Source organism: Panulirus ornatus, chromosome 55, assembly GCF_036320965.1.
Source record: "Panulirus ornatus isolate Po-2019 chromosome 55, ASM3632096v1, whole genome shotgun sequence".
Taxonomy (NCBI): domain Eukaryota; kingdom Metazoa; phylum Arthropoda; class Malacostraca; order Decapoda; family Palinuridae; genus Panulirus; species Panulirus ornatus.
In genome coordinates, this window is record NC_092278.1 from 22,718,033 (window position 1) to 22,738,127 (window position 20,095).

The 20,095-nt window shown below is 41.6% G+C and overlaps 1 long non-coding RNA gene across 1 annotated transcript in view; it reads right to left on the minus strand.

Annotated features, from left to right (window-relative positions):
• The window catches only part of LOC139765558 (uncharacterized), a 33,418-nt gene extending 15,871 nt beyond the window's left edge, over positions 1-17,547 (minus strand). The window contains exons 1-2 of the long non-coding RNA XR_011716688.1: positions 17,485-17,547; positions 6,240-6,349 (exon numbers count right to left, since the gene is read on the minus strand). This is a non-coding gene — a long non-coding RNA (uncharacterized lncRNA). The remainder of the gene's footprint in view (positions 1-6,239; positions 6,350-17,484) is intronic.
• Positions 17,548-20,095: the final 2,548 nt, after the last annotated feature.

Genomic DNA, 20,095 nt, shown 5'->3' on the forward strand with positions numbered 1-20,095 from the left:
CTGGTGGCTGATTCATGTGAGAAACTGCAGAAGCTGGTGACTGAGTTTGGTAAAGTGTGTGAAAGAAGAGAGTTAAGAGTAAATGTGAATAAGAGCAAGGTTATTAGGTATAGTAGGGTTGAGGGTCAAGTCAATTGGGAGGAAAGTTTGAATGGAGAAAAACTGGAGGAAGTAAAGTGTTTTAGATATCTGGGAGTAGATCTGGCAGCGGATGGAACCATGGAAGCGGAAGTGGATCACAGGATGGGGGAGGGGGGCAAAAATCCTGGGAGCCTTGAAGAATGTGTGGAAGTCGAGAACATTATCTCGGAAAGCAAAAATGGGTATGTTTGAAGGAACAGTGGTTCCAACAATGTTGTATGGTTGCGAGGTGTGGGCTATGGATAGAGTTGTGCGCAGGAGGGTGGATGTGCTGGAAATGAGATGTTTGAGGACAATGTGTGGTGTGAGGTGGTTTGATCAAGTAAGTAACGTAAGGGTAAGAGAGATGTGTGGAAATAAAAAGAGCGTGGTTGCGAGAGCAGAGGAAGGTGTTTTGAAATGGTTTGGGCACATGGAGAGAATGAGTGAGGAAAGATTGACCAAGAGGATATATGTGTCGGAGGTGGAGGGAATGAGGAGAAGTGGGAGACCAAATTGGAGGTGGAAAGATGGAGTGAAAAAGATTTTGTGATTGGGGCCTGAACATGCAGGAGGGTGAAAGGAGGGCAAGGAATAGAGTGAATTGGATCGATGTGGTATACCGGGGTTGAAGTGCTGTCAGTGGATTGAATCAGGGCATGTGAAGCGTCTGGGGTAAACCATGGAAAGCTGTGTAGGTATGTATATTTGCGTGTGGACGTGTATGTATATACATGTGTATGGGGGTGGGTTGGGCCATTTCTTTCGTCTGTTTCCTTGCGCTACCTTGCAAACGCGGGAGACAAAAAAAAAAAAAAATATTTTTATTTTGCTTTGTTGCTGTCTCCTGCGCCTGCAAGGTAGCGCAAGGAAACAGACGAAAGAAATGGCCCAACCCACCCCCAAACACATGCACACACGCCCACGTCCACAAACACACACATACACACCCACACATCCCAACGTACACACATATATACACACAGACACACACATATGCATACAATTCACACTGTCTGCCCCTACTCACCCCCATCGCCACCCTGCCACACACGGAATAACATCCCCTCCCCCCTAATGTGCGCGAGGCAGTGCCAGGAAAAGACAACAAAGGCCCCATTCGCTCACACTTAGTCTCCAGCTGTCATGCAATAATGTCCGAAACCACAGCTCCCTTTCCACATCCAGGCCCCACAGAACTTTCCATGGTTTACCCAAGAAGCTTCACATGCCCTGGTTCAATCCACTGACAGCATGTCGACCCCGGTATACCAGATCGTTCCAATTCACTCTATTCCTTGCACGCCTTTCACCCTCCTGCATGTTCAGGCCCCGATCACTCAAAATCTTTTTCACTCCATCTTTCCACCTCCAATGTGGTCTCCCACTTCTCGTTCCCTCCACCTCTGACACATATATCCTCCTGGTCAATCTTTCCTCACTCATTCTCTCCATGTGACCAAACCATTTCAAAACACCCTCTTCTGCTCTCTCAACCACACTATTTTTGTTACCACACATCTTTCTTACCCTATTATTACTTACTCGATCAAACCACCTCACACCACATATTGTCCTCAAACATCTCATTTCCAGCACATCCACCCTCCTGCACACAACTCTATCCATAGCCCACGCCTCGCAGCCATACAACATTGTTGGAACCACTAGTCCTTCAAACATACCCATTTTTGCTTTCCGAGATAATGTTCTCGACTTATCATTATTATACTTTGTCGCTGTCTTCCGCGTTAGCAAGGTAGTGCAAAGAAACAGACGAAAGAATGGCCCAACCCACCCACATACACATGCACATATACATACCTATATATATTTCAACGTATATATACTTATACATAAAAAAAAAAAAAAAAAGATATACGTCTATACACATGTACATGTACTTTGAAACTTCAGCTTCCCTCCAAATATATATATATATATATATATATATATATATATATATATATATATATATATATATTTTTTTATACTTTGTCGCTGTCTCCCGCGTTTGCGAGGTAGCGCAAGGAAACAGACGAAAGAAATGGCCCAACCCCCCCCCATACACATGTATATACATACGTCCACACACGCAAATATACATACCTACACAGCTTTCCATGGTTTACCCCAGACGCTTCAGATGCCTTGATTCAATCCACTGACAGCACGTCAACCCCGGTATACCACATCACTCCAATTCACTCTATTCCTTGCCCTCCTTTCACCCTCCTGCATGTTCAGGCCCCGATCATACAAAATCTTTTTCACTCCATCTTTCCACCTCCAATTTGGTCTCCCTCTTCTCCTTGCTCCCTCCACCTCCGACACATATATCCTCTTGGTCAATCTTTCCTCACCCATCCTCTCCATGTGCCCAAACCACTTCAAAACACCCTCTTCTGCTCTCTCAACCACGCTCTTTTTATTTCCACACATCTCTCTTACCCTTACGTTACTCACTCGATCAAACCACCTCACACCACACATTGTCCTCAAACATCTCATTTCCAGCACATCCATCCTCCTGCCCACAACTCTATCCATAGCCCACGCCTCGCAACCATACAACATTGTTGGAACCACTATTCCTTCAAACATACCCATTTTTGCTTTCCGAGATAATGTTCTCGACTTCCACACATTCTTCAAGGCACCCAGAATTTTCGTCCCTTCCCCACCCTATGATCCACTTCCGCTTCCATGGTTCCATCCGCTGCCAGATCCACTCCCAGATATCTAAAACACTTCACTTCCTCCAGTTTTTCTCCATTCAAACTCACCTCCCAATTGACTTGACCCTCAACCCTACTGTACCTAATAACCTTGCTCTTATTCACATTTACTCTTAACTTTCTTCTTCCACACACTTTACCAAACTCAGTCACCAGCTTCTGCAGTTTCTCACATGAATCAGCCACCAGCGCTGTATCATCAGCGAACAACAACTGACTCACTTCCCAAGCTCTCTCATCCCCAACAGACTTCATACTTGCCCCTCTTTCCAAAACTCTTGCATTTACCTCCCTAACAACCCCATCCATAAACAAATTAAACAACCATGGAGACATCACACACCCCTGCCGCAAACCTACATTCACTGAGAACCAATCACTTTCCTCTCTTCCTACACGTACACATGCCTTACATCCTCGATAAAAACTTTTCACTGCTTCTAACAACTTTCCTCCCACACCATATATTCTTAATACCTTCCACAGAGCATCTCTATCAACTCTATCATATGCCTTCTCCAGATCCATAAATGCTACATACAAATCCATTTGCTTTTCTAAGTATTTCTCACATACATTCTTCAAAGCAAACACCTGATCCACACATCCTCTATATATATATTTATTTTTTATATTTTATTATACTTTGTCGCTGTCTCCCGCGTTTGCGAGGTAGCGCAAGGAAACAGACGAAAGAAATGGCCCAACCCACCCCCATACACATGTATATACATACGTCCACACACGCAAATATACATACCTACACAGCTTTCCATGGTTTACCCCAGACGCTTCACATGCCTTGATTCAATCCACTGACAGCACGTCAACCCTGGTATACCACATCGCTCCAATTCACTCTATTCCTTGCCCTCCTTTCACCCTCCTGCATGTTCAGGCCCCGATCACAAAAAATCTTTTTCACTCCATCTTTCCACCTCCAATTTGGTCTCCCTCTTCTCCTCGTTCCCTCCACCTCTGACACATATATCCTCTTGGTCAATCTTTCCTCACTCATTCTCTCCATGTGCCCAAACCACTTCAAAACACCCTCTTCTGCTCTCTCAACCACGCTCTTTTTTATTTCCACACATCTCTCTTACCCTTACGTTACTTACTCGATCAAACCACCTCACACCACACATTGTCCTCAAACATCTCATTTCCAGCACATCCATCCTCCTGCCCACAACTCTATCCATAGCCCACGCCTCGCAACCATACAACATTGTTGGAACCACTATTCCTTCAAACATACCCATTTTTGCTTTCTGAGATAATGTTCTCGACTTCCACACATTCTTCAAGGCCCCCAGAATTTTCGCCCCCTCCCCCACCCTATGATTCACTTCCGCTTCCATGGTTCCATCCGCTGCCAGATCCACTCCCAGATATCTAAAACACTTCACTTTCTCCAGTTTTTCTCCATTCAAACTCACCTCCCAGTTGACTTGACCCTCAACCCTACTGTACCTAATAACCTTGCTCTTATTCACATTTACTCTTAACTTTCTTCTTCCACACACTTTACCAAACTCAGTCACCAGCTTCTGCAGTTTCTCACATGAATCAGCCACCAGCGCTGTATCATCAGCGAACAACAACTGACTCACTTCCCAAGCTCTCTCATCCCCAACAGACTTCATACTTGCCCCTCTTTCCAAAACTCTTGCATTTACATCCCTAACAACCCCATCCATAAACAAATTAAACAACCATGGAGACATCACACACCCCTGCCGCAAACCTACATATATATATATTTTATTTTATATATATATATTTTATTTTGCTTTGTCGCTGTCTCCCGCATTTGCGAGGTAGCGCAAGGAAACAGACGAAAGAAATGGCCCAACCCACCCCCATACACAATGTATATACATACCCGTCCACACACGCAAATATACATACCTATACATCTCAATGTACACATATATATACACAGACACATACATATATACCCATGCACACAATTCACACTGTCTGCCTTTATTCATTCCCATCGCCACCTCGCCACACATGGAATACCATCCCCCTCCCCCCTCATGTGTGCGAGGTAGCACTAGGAAAAGACAACAAAGGCCCCATTCGTTCACACTCAGTCTCTAGCTGTCATGCAATAATACCCGAAACCACAGCTCCCTTTCCACATCCAGGCCCCACACAACTTTCCATGGTTTACCCCAGACGCTTCACATGCCCTGATTCAATCCACTGACAGCACGTCAACCCCGGTATACCACATCGATCCAATTCACTCTATTCCTTGCCCTCCTTTCACCCTCCTGCATGTTCAGGCCCCGATCACACAAAATCTTTTTCACTCCATCTTTCCACCTCCAATTTGGTCTCCCTCTTCTCCTCGCTCCCTCCACCTCCGACACGTATATCCTCTTGGTCAATCTTTCCTCACTCATTCTCTCCATGTGCCCAAACCATTTCAAAACACCCTCTTCTGCTCTCTCAACCACGCTCTTTTTATTTCCACACATCTCTCTTACCCTTACGTTACTTACTCGATCAAACCACCTCACACCACACATTGTCCTCAAACATCTCATTTCCAGCACATCCATCCTCCTGCGCACAACTCTATCCATAGCCCACGCCTCGCAACCATACAGCATTGTTGGAACCACTATTCCTTCAAACATACCCATTTTTGCTTTCCGAGATAATGTTCTCGACTTCCACACATTTTTCAAGGCTCCCAAAATTTTCGCCCCCTCCCCCACCCTATGATCCACTTCCGCTTCCATGGTTCCATCCGCTGACAGATCCACTCCCAGATATCCAAAACACTTCACTTCCTCCAGCTTCTCTCCATTCAAACTCACCTCCCAATTGACTTGACCCTCAACCCTACTGTACCTAATAACCTTGCTCTTATTCACATTCACTCCCAACTCTCTTCTTCCACACACTCTACCAAACTCATATATATATATTTTTTTTTTCTTTTTTTTTTTATACTTTGTCGCTGTCTCCCGCGTTTGCGAGGTAGCGCAAGGAAACAGACGAAAGAAATGGCCCAACCCTCCCCATACACATGTACATACACACGTCCACACACGCAAATATACATACCTACACAGCTTTCCATGGTTTACCCCAGACGCTTCACATGCCCCGACTCAATCCACTGACAGCACGTCAACCCCTGTATACCACATCGCTCCAATTCACTCTATTCCTTGCCCTCCTTTCACCCTCCTGCATGTTCAGGCCCCGATCACACAAAATCTTTTTCACTCCATCTTTCCACCTCCAATATATATATATTTGGAGGGAAGCTGAAGTTTCAAACTACTTCTTAAAGACTGATTTTCAAAGTTTTCATAGTATGAAGTGTGGTCATGTGCTACTTGGTGTTTAGCTCACCTTTGATCTAGTGATGCGGTATCTGCTAGGGATTTTTTTTTCTCTTCTCAATATATGGCCATGGTCTATGGATGATATATTTGATGTTTCACTGAGTATCCTGATAGAACCTGTAAATATTTAGAAGTTAGACAATGATGTACAAAATTACTCCCTTATGTATTTCTGTACAAATTAAAAAGTAGTACAGTATCTTTCATACAAGGTGTAGTGACTTAAAAAGTTCACTAGCATTTATTGTTTATAAGTCTGTCCCCATTATTTTAACTCGTGTACATTAATGAAATCATTTCATAGTAGCTAATCCAAGAATGCCTTTTTGTGATACTATTGGCATTAACTTTCATTATTACCTGGAATATGGTGTACAGTAGATTTGAATTACTTAACTAGACAGTTAATTGTTTAAGGTGATTGATGGATGGCACCCAGAACCTAGACAAAGATCATTTGATCTTGTTACTTGGGATTTGGATGATCCATCAAGTAGTGTTAACTGTAAGATTTATTATCTAGGAGAAAAGTCCTCTGCGGTGGAGTTAGTATTAATGGCCATGTAAACCAACATTTATATCTATTAAATGACTTTATGCTCTTGCTGATGACTTTTGTGACTTTCACAGTGGCTTTAAATGTAGATCACCTGTGTCATGGTAAGACTATACATTTCTTTTTGCACATATATGATCATATGACTTGCATTGTAGATCAATTGAATTAAATTGAACTATAAAATGCTAACACTGCAAGAAAGCTTACAAAGACCAGTTTGTAAAAAAAAATATATAATTTTATATATATATATATATATATATATATATATATATATAAAGAATAGAGTAGCAAATGTATAACAAAAGAGTGAAGTAATGTGATTCACTGATATGATTGTTGACCACTATATATATACTTTTATATATATCGATAGAATATGTAAAAGTCACACTCACAGAAGCTGAAATTTATATTTTTGATTGGATACAATGGCCCAGATATGTAATTATGACTTAAGGATTAAACTTACATGATGTGCATTAAATGAAATGTTAAACCATCCTGTAATAGTGAATAGAAATAAAAGTGAAAAGCATAAAAAAATTTTATTCATGCAACTTGAGGTTATGTGTAAGGGTCTGAAGTTCTTTTATTTTATGCAGGATGGCAACTGCATCTGTATCTTCTTTCACTTTTATACCACTGAAAATAATTGCCAGAACTTGCCTATACTGCTCACACCTACCAATACTTCCAGACTTATATTCACATGTGCCCAGAAGTAACCCCTGGCAACACATTACAGTCTGATGTCTCAAATCTAGTGCTCCAGAATCATGCAACTTCCAAAATCCATTACTTGGTAAGGTACTATGGTTCAATGAAACCCCCAGTGCTTGAACTTTTATGGAAAAACCTATTGCTACCTTGGTCTACCTCAAAGAAAAGCTAACCAAAGAGACACCTTTGCACAGGAAGCATTTGCCACTAACTGAGGTATCACACCAAAGGGAAAAAAATTGATAAGAGTGGTGATACCACCCAAAAAAAAAAGTAGGAGCAAGAAATTCATGTAACAGGTGAGAAACCATAGAGGATTGCTTGAAGTCTTCTGGTAATGTGCTGGTACACTCACCTGGCTGGCCCAAAGACTTAGAAATAAACCTTGATATTTTCATTTTTTATCACATATGCTTATCCCATTTCATCAAGGTGGCACCAGGAACAGAAAAGTAGCCTTAGTTACATCCATTCTCTAGCTACCATGTACAATGCACCAAACCTTACAATCTACAACTAAGCCCCATAGCCTACAGCATAATGCCCCCTTTACTGTACATCACATAGTTCAAATCTTCTGTTTCATGCATGCCTCCCAACTTCCAAAATGTTCATGTCCCAGTATCCCCAAAGCCTCCATTCCATCCTTCTAACTCCTTGGCCTACCCTATCCATTTCTTTCACCACTTCTGGCATCTAGATCTTCTTAGCAAGTCATACTTCACCTATCCTTTCCATATGTTTGAACCATATCAGCATACTCAATCATATCATACTTAATATCACACTATTGTTTTACAATCATTCCTTACAAAATCAACTCACTCCACCATGCATTTCATATCCAATGCATACACCCTCTTTTGCTATTTTGCATTCAGGGCCCAAAACTCATCTAAACACCAGTCAGGACTACTCTATCGTCTTATAAACCCATTTTTGCCCAAATCTCTGGATCTCTGGATCATGTCTTGGCAACACCACAACTTGCTTCTTAGAAAGAACCCCTGGAATAGGGAGCTGTTCATGGTTGTTTTAATTTGTTTATGGATGAGGTTATTAGGGAAGTGAATGCAAGAGTTTTGGAAAGTGGGGCAAGTATGCAGTCTGTTGTGGATGAGAGAGCTTGGGAAGTGAGTCATTTGTTGTTCACTGATGATACAGCACTGGTGGCTGATTCGGGTCAGAAACTACAGAAACTGGTGACTGAGTTTGGTAAAGTATGTGAAAGAAGAAAGCTGAGAGTGAATGTGAATAACAGCAAGGTTATTAGGTACAGTAGTGATGAGGGACAAGTCAATTGGGAGGTAAGTTTGAATGGAGAAAAACTGGAGGAAGTGAAGTGTTTTAGATATCTGGGAGTGGATTTGGTAGCAGATGGAACCATGGAAGCAGAGGTGAATCATAGGGTGGGGGAGGGGGCGAAAGTTCTGGGAGCCAGGGCATGTGAAGCGTCTGGGGTAAACCACGGAAAGTTTTGTGGGACCTGGATGTGGAAAGGGAGCTGTGGTTTCGGTGCATTAATCATGAGAGCTAGAGACAGAGTGTGAATGAATGGTGCCTTTGTGTCTTTTCTTATTGCTACCTTGTGCACATGCGGGGGGAAGGAGTTGTCATTTCATGTGTGGCGGGGTGTCGACGGGAATGAATAAGGGCAGACTATGAATTATGTACATGTGTATATATGTATATGTCTGTGTTTGTATATATATGTATATATATATATATAATATATATATATTATTTTTATTATTTTGCATATATATATATATATATATATATATATATATATATATATATATATATATATATGATAGAGTTGATAGAGATGCTCTGTGGAAGGTATTAAGAATATATGGTGTGGGAGGAAAGTTGTTAGAAGCAGTGAAAAGTTTTTATCGAGGATGTAAGGCATGTGTACGTGTAGGAAGAGAGGAAAGTGATTGGTTCTCAGTGAATGTAGGTTTGCGGCAGGGGTGTGTGATGTCTCCATGGTTGTTTAATTTGTTTATGGATGGGGTTGTTAGGGAGGTAAATGCAAGAGTTTTGGAAAGAGGGGCAAGTATGAAGTCTGTTAGGGATGAGAGAACTTGGGAAGTGAGTCAGTTGTTGTTCGCTGATGATACAGCGCTGGTGGCTGATTCATGTGAGAAACTGCAGAAGCTGGTGACTGAGTTTGGTAAAGTGTGTGGAAGAAGAAAGTTAAGAGTAAATGTGAATAAGAGCAAGGTTATTAGGTACAGTAGGGTTGAGGGTCAAGTCAATTGGGAGGTGAGTTTGAATGGAGAAAAACTGGAGGAAGTGAAGTGTTTTAGATATCTGGGAGTGGATCTGGCAGCGGATGGAACCATGGAAGCGGAAGTGGATCATAGGGTGGGGGAGGGGGCGAAAATTCTGGGGGCCTTGAAGAATGTGTGGAAGTCGAGAACATTATCTCGGAAAGCAAAAATAGGTATGTTTGAAGGAATAGTGGTTCCAACAATGTTGTATGGTTGCGAGGCGTGGGCTATGGATAGAGTTGTGCGCAGGAGGATGGATGTGCTGGAAATGAGATGTTTGAGGACAATGTGTGGTGTGAGGTGGTTTGATCGAGTGAGTAACGTAAGGGTAAGAGAGATGTGTGGAAATAAAAAGAGCGTGGTTGAGAGAGCAGAAGAGGGTGTTTTGAAGTGGTTTGGGCACATGGAGAGGATGAGTGAGGAAAGATTGACCAAGAGGATATATGTGTCGGAGGTGGAGGGAGCAAGGAGAAGAGGGAGACCAAATTGGAGGTGGAAAGATGGAGTGAAAAAGATTTTGTGTGATCGGGGCCTGAACATGCAGGAGGGTGAAAGGAGGCAAGGAATAGAGTGAATTGGAGCGATGTGGTATACCGGGGTTGACGTGCTGTCAGTGGATTGAATCAAGGCATGTGAAGCGTCTGGGGTAAACCATGGAAAGCTGTGTAGGTATGTATATTTGCGTGTGTGGACGTATGTATATACATGTGTATGGGGGGGGTTGGGCCATTTCTTTCGTCTGTTTCCTTGCGCTACCTCGCAAACGCGGGAGACCGACAAAGTATAAAAAAAAAAAAAAATATATATATATATATATATATATATATATATATATATATATATATATATTATTTTGCTTTGTCGCTGTCTCCCGCGTTTGCGAGGCAGCGCAAGGAAACAGACGAAAGAAATGGCCCAACCCACCCCCATACACATATATATACATACACGTCCACACACGCAAATATACATACCCATACATCTCAATGTACACATATATATACACACACAAACACATACATATATACACATGCACACAATTCACACTGTCTGCCTTTATTCATTCCCATCGCCACCTCGCCACACATGGAATAACATCCCCCTCCCCCCTCATGTGTGCGAGGTAGCGCCAGGAAAAGACAACAAAGGCCCCATTCGTTCACACTCAGTCTCTAGCTGTCATGCAATAATGCCCAAAACCACACCTCCCTTTCCACATCCAGGCCCCACACAACTTTCCATGGTTTACCCCAGACGCTTCACATGCCCTGATTCAATCCACTGACAGCACGTCGACCCCGGTATACCACATCAATCCAATTCACTCTATTCCTTGCCCTCCTTTCACCCTCCTGCATGTTCAGGCCCCGATCACACAATATCTTTTTCACTCCATCTTTCCTCCTCCAATTTGGTCTCCCACTTCTCCTCGTTCCCTCCACCTCCGACACATATATCCTCTTGGTCAATCTTTCCTCACTCATTCTCTCCATGTGCCCACACCATTTCAAAACACCCTCTTCTGCTCTCTCAACCATGCTCTTTTTATTTCCACACATCTCTCTTACACTTACGTTACTTACTCGATCAAACCACCTCACACCACACATTGTCCTCAAACATCTCATTTCCAGCACATCCATCCTCCTGGGCACAACTCTATCCATAGCCCACGCCTCGCAACCATACAACATTGTTGGAACTACTATTCCTTCACACATACCCATTTTTGCTTTCCGAGATAATGTTCTCGACTTCCACACATTCTTCAAGGCTCCCAGAATTTTCGCCCCCTCCCCCACCCTATGATCCACTTCCACTTCCATGGTTCCATCCGCTGCCAGATCCACTCCCAGATATCTAAAACACTTTACTTCCTCCAGTTTTTCTCCATTCAAACTTACCTCCCAACTGACTTGACCCTCAACCCTACTGTACCTAATTACCTTGCTCTTATTCACATTTACTCTTAACTTTCTTCTTTCACACACTTTACCAAACTCAGTCACCAGCTTCTGCAGTTTCTCACATGAATCAGCCACCAGCGCTGTATCATCAGCGAACAACAACTGACTCACTTCCCAAGCTCTCTCATCCACAACAGACTTCATACTTGCCCCTCTTTCCAAAACTCTTGCATTCACCTCCCTAACAACCCCATCCATAAACAAATTAAACAACCATGGAGACATCACACACCCCTGCCGCAAACCTACATTCACTGAGAACCAATCACTTTCCTCTCTTCCTACACGTACACGTGCCTTACATCCTCGATAAAAACTTTTCACTGCTTTTAACAACTTGCCTCCCACGCAATATATTCTTAATACCTTCCACAGAGCATCTCTTTCAACTCTATCATATGCCTTCTCCAGATCCATAAATGCTACATACAAATCCATTTGCTTTTCTAAGTATTTCTCACATACATTCTTCAAAGCAAACACCTGATCCACACATCCTCTACCACTTCTGAAACCACACTGCTCTTCCCCAATCTGATGCTCTGTACATGCCTTCACCCTCTCAATCAATACCCTCCCATATAATTTACCAGGAATACTCAAAAAAGTTATACCTCTGTAATTTGAGCACTCACTCTTATCCCCTTTGCCTTTGTACAATGGCACTATGCACGCATTCCGCCAATCCTCAAGCACCTCACCATGAGTCATACATACATTAAATAACCTTACCAACCAGTCAATAATACAGTCACCCCCTTTTTTAATAAACTCTACTGCAATACCATCCAAACCTGCTGCCTTGCCGGCTTTCATCTTCCGCAAAGCTTTTACTACCTCTTCTCTGTTTACCAAATCATTTTCCCTAACCCTCTCACTTTGCACACCACCTCGACCAAAACACCCTATATCTGCCACTCTATCATCAAACACATTCAACAAACCTTCAAAATACTCACTCCATCTCCTTCTCACATCACCACTACTTGTTATCACCTCCCCATTTGCGCCCTTCACTGAAGTTCCCATTTGCTCCCTTGTCTTACACACTTTATTTACCTCCTTCCAGAACATATATATATATATATATATATATATATATATATATATATATATATAGGGCATGTGAAGCGTCTGGGGTAAACCATGGAAAGTTCTGTGGGGCCTGGATGAGGAAAGGGAGCTGTGATTTCGGTGCATTATTACATTTCAGCTAGAGACTGAGTGTGAACGAATGTGGCCTTTGTTGTCTTTTCCTAGCGCTACCTCACACACATGAGGGGGGAGGGGTTGTTATTTCATGTGTGGCAAGGTGGCGATTGGAATGAATAAAGGCAGACAGTATGAATTATATACATGTGTATATATGTATATGTCTGTGTGTGTATATATATGTATACCCTGAGATGTATAGGTATGTATATTTGTGTGTGTGGACGTGTATGTATATACATGTGTATGTGGGTGGGTTGGGCCATTCTTTCGTCTGTTTCCTTGCGCTACCTCGCTAATGCGCGACACAGCGACAAAGTAAAATAAATAGATAAAAAATAAATATATATATATATATTCTTTCTTTCTTTCAAACTATTCGCCATTTCCCGCATTAGCGAGGTAGCGTTAAGAACAGAGGACTGGGCCTTTGAGGGAATACCCTCACCTGGCCACCTTCTCTGTTCCTTCTTTTGGAAAATTAAAAAAACGAGAGGGGAGGATTTCCAATCCCCCCCGCTCCCTCCCCTTTTAGTCGCCTTCTACGACATGCAGGGAATACGTGGGAAGTATTCTTTCTCCCCGATCCCCAGGGATAATATATATATATATATATATATATATATATATATATATATATATATATATATATATATATAGGGTTTGGATGGTATTGCAGTGGAATTTATTAAAAAAGGGGGTGATTGTATTTTTGACTGGTTGGTAAGGTTATTTAATGTATGTATGACTCATGGTGAGGTGCCTGAGGATTGGCAGAATGCGTGCATAGTGCCATTGTACAAAGGCAAAGGGGATAAGAGTGAGTGCTCAAATTTCAGAGGTATAAGTTTGTTGAGTATTCCTGGTAAATTATATGGGAGGGTATTGATTGAGAGGGTGAAGGCATGTACAGAGCATCAGATTGGGGAAGAGCAGTGTGGTTTCAGAAGTGGTAGAGGATGTGTGGATCAGGTGTTTGCTTTGAAGAATGTATGTGAGAAATACTTAGAAAAGCAAATGGATTTGTATGTAGCATTTATGGATCTGGAGAAGGCATATGATAGAGTTGAAAGAGATGCTCTGTGGAAGGTATTAAGAATATATTGCGTGGGAGGCAAGTTGTTAAAAGCAGTGAAAAGTTTTTATCGAGGATGTAAGGCACGTGTACGTGTAGGAAGAGAGGAAAGTGATTGGTTCTCAGTGAATGTAGGTTTGCGGCAGGGGTGTGTGATGTCCCCATGGTTGTTTAATTTGTTTATGGATGGGGTTGCTAGGGAGGTGAATGCAAGAGTTTTGGAAAGAGGGGCAAGTATGCAGCCTGTTGTGGATCAGAAAGCGTGGGAAGTGAGTCAGTTGTTGTTCGCTGATGATACAGCGCTGGTGGCTGATTCATGTGAGAAACTGCAGAAGCTGGTGACTGAGTTTGGTAAGGTGTGTGAGAGAAGAAAGTTGAGAGTAAATGTGAATAAGAGCAAGGTTATTAGGTACAGTAGGGTTGAGGGTCAAGTCAATTGGGAGGTAAGTCTGAATGGAGAAAAACTGGAGGAAGTAAAGTGTTTTAGATATCTGGGAGTGGATGGGCAGCGGATGGAACCATGGAAGCGGAAGTGAATCATAGGGTGGGGGAGGGGGCGAAAATTCTGGGAGCATTGAAGAATGTGTGGAAGTCTAGAACATTATCTCGGAATGCAAAAATGGGTATGTTTGAAGAAATAGTGGTTCCAACAATGTTGTATGGTTGCGAGGCGTGGGCTATGGATAGAGTTGTGTGCAGGAGGGTGGATGTGCTGGAAATGAGATGTTTGAGGACAATATGTGGTGTGAGGTGGTTTGATCGAATAAGTAATAATAGGGTAAGAGAGATGTGTGGTAATAAAAAGAGTGTGGTTGAGAGAGCAGAAGAGGGTGTTTTGAAATGGTTCGGTCACATGGAGAGAATGAGTGAGGAAAGATTGACCAAGATGATATATGTGTCAGAGGTGGAGGGAACAAGAAGTGGGAGACCAAACTGGGGGTGGAAGGATGGAGTGAAAAAGATTTTGAGTGATCGGGGCCTGAACATGCAGGAGGGTGAAAGGCGTGCAAGGAATAGAGTGAATTGGAACGATGTGGTATACTGGGGCCGACGTGCTGTCAATGGATTGAACCAGGGCGTGTCTGGGGTAAACCATGGAAAGTTCTGTGGGGCCTGGGTGTGGAAAGGGAGCTGTGGTTTCGGTGCATTATTACATGACAGCTAGAGACTGAGTGTGAACGAATGGGGGCTTTGTTGTCTTTTCCTAGCACTACCTTGCACACATGAGGGGGGAGGGGGTTGTTATTACATGTGTGGCGGGGTGGTGATGGGAGTGAATAAAGTCAGACTATGGATTATGTGCATGTGTATATATGTATATGTCTGTGTGTGTATATACATGTATACGTTGAGATGTATAGTTATGTATATTTGCGTGTGTGGACATGTATGTACATACATGTGTATGTGGGTGGGTTGTGCCATTCTTTCATCTGTTTCCTTGTGCTACCTCGCTCATGTGGGAGACAGCGACAAAGCAAAATAAATATATATATATATATATGTGTGTGTGCGTTACCATACTCTGCTTGCTTGAGATTACACTCCACGTGAAATGTTAACTTTGGCAAGGCTTTATCATCAGAAGTATGGTCTCTTCAAAGAATTTCTCACTCCAAAGGAGTACATTTCCATGCTATTGCAAGTAATGGACTAAGAGCCCTTTACAAATGTCCTGGGCAGCATCAGGGTTCTTTCACAGAAATTAGTCATGAGGAAATTATATAAATGTACATACATATACCTACTTACTTTCCTGCACGAGAGGTCCCTTTAATGGGGCTTGCACAAAACCTATAAATTGGCAGTTTACTGTATAAGACCACTGGTTATAATGTGTGGTCATGTTGAGTGTCCATGTGGGAAAATATGGGATAAAACAACCTCAAACATTTAACACATGCACAAAATAACAAAATTACTCGGAATATAATCCCACCTCAACCTATATAGCACATATTTCTTTGAAACTGTGCTAAACCCCTCCTATCCAAACCACTTAACTGATCACAAACCCAAAGCAGAAATAAAGATCTTAACCCTGTTGTACACTTCAGCAACCTTACATACAGGTGCTAACTCTTCCCTAATAAACACAGTAATGACAAAACATTTATAGTATACACAATAATAACAGGAACTCAATGGTTCTTTCAAACCAGACTTAAACTCATCAAACATACCCACTGAAACCACACTCCCCAGGCATTCTTGTCTAGGTTCTGGACACCGTCATCCTTTACATTATAAACAATGATACATTTTATTACAAAGAATCCTCACTTCCATAATGAAGAAACTGACTACTTTTTGACAGGACTGGAGCGGAGCAATGATTTGAGACTTTTAGGCACTAAGGATGGTATGTGTGCATAGTTGTCATGACTAAGCCTGAATGGACTCTTGTCACTAATAGTCAACTCTAAGGTTTGCCATTAGTGACACGGCAGATGTTTGTGTTGGGCACAATGTGATGGACCGCTTCATCTCCAATTTAAATTCATGTGACTGAGGATGAGAAGCAAAGCAGATTTTTAATACTACTACTACTACTAATAGTAATAATAATAATAATAATAATAATAATAATAATAATAATAAATAGTGATGGTAATTCACTCGTTTCTGGATGCTACCTTTCTAGAAGACAGAAATTAATCAGAATTTCAGGATACATTGTGAAGAGGTGATAGGGTGTGGGATTTTAGGTGTAACACCTGTAACTCCATCAGTTTTCTGTTAAGCAGGCTGGGATTTAAAGTAACGAGAAATTGTGGGATAAAAAAATCACAAAATCAAAAGTTGACAGTTGAGAAGGGAAGCCTTATAACATCCCTTACATCATTTTCTAACGCCCTCGCTAGCATAAAAGTGACCATCCTGTAGATGGCTGACTGAAAACATTCGCCAGGTCCTGGTTCTGATTCTAGAGTTTTATATAGTTAATCTGCTGATATACAGAGCAAAATACAGCAATGATAAAATAAGATTTGTCCATATAATGTAGATATGCGGCACAGTGGGGATGGATCCCTCCCATTTTGTTTACTTATATATAGAATTGCAGTGAGCTGCTGCAGTCTTCTGAAAACTTTGGCTCCAGTGAGCCACCCTCCCCCCTACTTTTCAGAAGCTGCTGCCATCTAAGATATGTCTATTGTCCTTTATCATTCATGCATCCCAGTAAATGGAACTGACTGACTTGGGGTCATGGTTGAAGCACACGATATACTTATAAGAAGCATGACAGAGAATGTACACTTGATGGGAACCCACAACTTCCTCCCCGTCCGGCATAAATAGGTACCTAAAATAGGCTAATGCGTGTATGCATATATACAAAGGATTCAACACACGGTACATATATATATAAGATAAATAGACGGGGCAACATGAATGTGAACAAACTCTCTCGGTAACCCATAAATAATACTCACAAATAATAACCAAACTTCCTCCTGAGGCCGCCGTGTTTACCACTGGCGCACAATTCGAGTAAGACGGTCAACTCTGGAAGAGTTGCCAATTAGTATTTTAAATGATAGTTCTGCTCTTCGCATGTAGATGGCATTGCTGCTGGAGACCCACGTAATACGGTATAAAGACCAACAAATAAATACGAAAGTGCTTGCCATGTCGCATTTTTCGTTTCCTTGTGGTTTCACATACATCTTATGTACACTTGCTACTTGTGCACTCATTGCATATATATATATATATATATATATATATATATATATATATATATATATATATATATATATATATATATATACGGACGCGGTTAGTATTAAATGTGAAAAGCATACAATGTTTGCATGTTGTACTGCATCGTCTAGGGCACAGAGTAACCCGAATAAGAAAAGTTTTTTAGTTTTTCCTATGTATGCCTCTTTTATGGAGAATATAACCCTATGGTCCAATATCATTCTGCATTGTTTAAAGGTTTTATGAATCATGAAAATTTGTTTTATTAGCAAACTCATATATATATATATATATATATATATATATATATATATATATATATATATATATATATATATATATATATATATTGACGTGCTGTCAATGGATTGAACTAGGGCATGTGAAGCGTCTGGGGTAAACCATGGAAAGTTTTGTGGGGTCTGGATGTGGAAAGGGAGCTGTGGTTTCGGGCATTATTACATGACAGCTGGACACTGAGTTTGAACGAATGTGGCCTTAGTTGTCTTTTCATAGCGTTTCCTCCACACATGAGGAGGGGAGGGATTATTATTTCATGTGTGGCGGGGTGGCGATAGGAATGAATAAAGGCAGACAATATGAATTATGTACATGTGTATATATGTATATGTCTGTGTGTGTATATATATATATGTGTACGTTGAGATGTATAGGTATGTATATGTGCGTGTGTGGACGTGTATGTATATACATGTGTATGTGGGTGGGTTGGGCCATTCTTTCGTCTGTTTCCTTGCGCTGCCTCGCTATTGCGGGAGACAGCGACAAAGCAAAATACAAAAATAAAATATTTCTATGAGTCCACGGGGACAATGAAACACGATAAGTTCCTAAGTGCACTTTTGTGTAATAATCACATCATCAAGGGAGACACAAGAGAGAAATATGTCACTTGATTATACTTAATTGCTGTTTCCCGGGTCAGCGAGGTAGCGCCAGGAAACAGACGAAGAATGGCCCATCCACTCATATGCACATATATATACAATAACATACATATCAACATATACATACATACACATGCACATATTCATAATTGATTGCCTTCATCCATTCCTAGCACTACCCTTCCCCACAGGAAACAGCATTGCTACCCCATGCTTCAGCGAGGTAGCACCACGAAAACAAAAAAGGTTACATTTGTTCACACTCAGTCTCTGGCTGTCATGATTATTGTGCCAAAACCATGTTTACCAAATGGCGTTCTAGCCATATGTATATATGAATATATACTTAATTGCAGTTTCCCGGGTCGGCGAGGTAACGCCAGAAAACAGACGAAGAATGGCCCATCCACTCATATGCACATATATATACAATAACATACATGCACATATTCATAATTGCTTGCCTTCATCCATTCCTACTAGGCACTACCCTGCCCCACAGGAAACAGTTTTGCTACCCCATGCTTCAGCGAGGTAGCACCAGGAAAACACACACACAAAAAAAAGGCCACATTTGTTCACACTCAGTCTCTAGCTACCATGTGTATTGCGCCAAAACCACAGCTCCCTGTCCACACAGATCTTTCCATGGTTTACCCCAGACGTTTCACATGTCCTGGTTAAGTCCATTGCCAGCATGCATGTCAACCCCGGTATACATCATTCCAATTCACTCTATTCCTTGCATGACTCTTACCTTCTTGTATGTTCAGGCCTCAATCACTCAAAATCTTTTCACTCTATCCCTCCACCTCCAATATGGTCTTCCACTTCTTGTTCCCTCCATCTCTGACACATATATCCTCTTTGTCAATCTTTCCTCACTCATTCTCTCCATATGTCCAAAACATTTCAACACACCCTCTTCTGCTCTCAACAACACTCTTTTAATTTCCAAAAATCTCTCTTACCCTTTCATTGCTTAATCAAACGACCTCACACCACATATTGTCCTCAAACATTTCCAACACATCCACCCTCCTCTGCACAGCCCTATCTATAGCCCATGCCTCACAACCATATAACATTGTTGGAACTACTATTCTTTCAAACATAACCATTTTTGCTCTCCGAGATATGGTTTTGTCCTTCCACACATTCTTCATCGCATTCAGAACCTTCACCACCTCATCCACCCTGTGACTCACTTCCGCTTCCAGGGTTCCATTCACTGATAAGTCCACTCCTAGATATTTGAAACATTTCACTTCAATTTTTCTCTGTTCAAACTTACATCCCAATTTACTTGTCCCTCAACCCTACTGAACCTAATAACTTTGCTCTTATTCACATTTACTCTCAACTTTCTCCTTTCACACACCAACTTCTGCAGTTTCTCACTAAAATAAGCCACTAGAGCTGTATCATCAGA